Raw genomic sequence first — 2,722 nt, 5'->3', positions numbered from 1 at the left:
AAAAAAAAAAAAAAAAAAAAAAAAAGAGAGAGATGGAAAAAAGAAAAGAAAAAAAAAGATGGAAAAAAAATGAGACCGGACCATTTGACCAAAAGGAATAAATTCAATAAAGTCGACCACTGGTACCCTTGTATATGCCAGTTGTGTTGACCTAGAGTTAGGTTATCGACCACTGGTACCCTTGTATATGCCAGTGTGTTGATATTAGTCAGACTAGTATCTCAATCCATTAGGATAGGTTCATTTTGGCGGAGGCCTTCAGACAGATATGGGAAACGCCGTTCACTTAGTAAACATCAAAACCATCTATGTTTTTTTCTATTACCATCTTCTTGATCTATCCATGTGATTAGTTTTGACTCCGGATATTGATGTCCATAGTGCGACTATCTGAGTAGAGCTCTGTCACTTTATATGAATTTTAGTATGCTTGAGTGCAAACTCGTGTACAACAATTGGAATTTCGCATCAGGGTACTTCCTCCTGTAGTCAATAAGTATGCCAACCAATGAGATTCTTTAGTGCTTTCCAAGGTTCTGCGTAGATAGCTAGGTTCTGGAGTATAAAGGTTTTGTGGGTATACCTCTGGTAAGCCCTCCCGAGACTATAACTCGGCCACTAGGGCCACCTAGGGGTTTAAAGGCTTATTGCATACGCTAAATGCAATCGACGATTCCTACGTTAGTGAGTTAGGATTTTATTTTATTTTATTTTATTTTGCTCGAGGACTAGCAAATAATAGGTTTGGGGGTATTTGATAGACATATTTTTGTGTCTAAATTGTTTCGATTCTATATATTGATAGTGCTCATTTTTGTACTTATTATGGTGTTTTATGTGTGTGTAGGTATTTTTGGCCAATAAACATTTTTGGAAAAATCAGCTCGAAAAGTTGCGCGGGGCACCCCCGGAGGACACTTGCTATTCAGACTCTTAATTTGGATAAGGGGGGACCTAATTACTAAGGGGCATCCATTTCCAGGCAGCTGCTAAAGGGAGACCAGCACAGGATAGGGGGAGGTCACTTTCTTCTCAAATTCGAATGAAATTTTGGCGGGAAAAATATCCAGCAAAGAACCAAACTTTGGGTTGGATTTCGAAGGTGTTTTAGAGAGATTCAATCGCTGAAATTTGTTGGGCTGGACGTGATTGAGCATAACAGGCTTGGTATGTGCGCTGGAATCGATCAAATTGGGATGGATAATCCAGAAAAAGGAAACAAAGTTTGAGTTTTGCACGGAAACTTTGTGGAATTATTTTACGAATTCCAGGGAGACTAAAGGCGTGATATTGTTTCCTAAGGTGATATTCTATCTAAGGAAGAGTTTCGGATGATTTGGAAGTCTTAGAAACGCTTAAGGAAATCGGCAGAGAAGATTATTGCCGTGGCTTGCACGAAAAGAAAAAGAGAAAATTAATCGCTATTTTTAGGTTTCTGAGTAGTATAAAAGGTGTGTTCGAGTCCCAGGGAAGGTTACGAAGTCGTTGGAGCAGTCGTGCAATGCCACTACACCGTTGCAAACATTCAGTGTTATAGTTTTTCATCTTTTAATCAACTTTTGAACCATAAAAAAATATTTTGAGCAAGTGATTATTATGAGGAGCTAAACCCCATTGCTGAGGCGATAGAGGAAGCTATTTTTCCAACAAGAAGTGGTATATTCTATTTTATTTATTTATTTGCAATTATTTTATGATTATTTGCCTTGGTTGAAAATTGTTTGAATGATTCTTGTTAAGCGATTGTTATTTCTTTTGATAGAGCATACTTGGACCTAGGTTTTTGATGTTCTGTGCTTCAGATTTACACTTGTTATTTTGAGAATCTACTTATTGCAATAGTTAGAATCAAATTGAACGAGAAAATTGCATAAATATAAATATTGGGATTAAATCACTTTGAACTTGGAAAATAGTGGAATCTTAGCCTCAGTGTTTTTTTAATATTGATATCATCTTTGGTTGAGTTTGCTACAATTTTTAGTTTGTTTTCTATTTTAGTTTTAGAATTTTAGTCTATATTTTATCCTTCGCAAGTCTGAGAATTGAACCACTTTTACCACTATCTACAAATCACATCAGGGTTATCCCAAGAAACTTTGTGGTCGACGAATACGTGCTACGACAGATACCACCGTATCAAAGAAAGAAGGAGTGGGTAAAGCTAGCTCCGATATAGGACAGACCCTACATCATACAAGACATTGCCGGGAAAGGATCATACCACCTAAGGAACCTAAAAGGTGAAGTATTACAACACCCCTGGAACGCAATGTACCTAAATAAGTACTACCTCTAAATGGTTATTACTCAAGAGAAGAAGGGAAGGGGGAACGACCCACCATGTTCTATCCCTGATCAAAGGTATTATAAACCTTACTAATCAATGAAAGAAACTTTTTTGCTAAGAGAAAAGTCGTTTGATTAAACACAAATTGGGTTAGAATAGACACTCTCGGTCAGAATTGACGATGAGACAAGGCAAGGCACAACTGCGCATGTGTCAATACTCGGATCCTCGGAGTGATAGCTCCGTTCATGAGGCAATAATAAAAAGTAAGACATCCCCTATAGAGATACCTTGTCGAAGTAAGTGTTTATGGGTGAAAACTATTTCTGCTGGTTTTGGTAATTTGGGGTGTGTGGATGAGGAATGAATCTAAACCCTAAACAAATGCACTGCACGAGAGTGATTTTGATTCGAGAGATCAATCTGTACAAT

This window comes from Papaver somniferum, chromosome 7, assembly GCF_003573695.1.
Source record: "Papaver somniferum cultivar HN1 chromosome 7, ASM357369v1, whole genome shotgun sequence".
Lineage (NCBI taxonomy): Eukaryota > Viridiplantae > Streptophyta > Magnoliopsida > Ranunculales > Papaveraceae > Papaver > Papaver somniferum.
Note: the sequence above shows the minus strand (reverse complement) of the source record.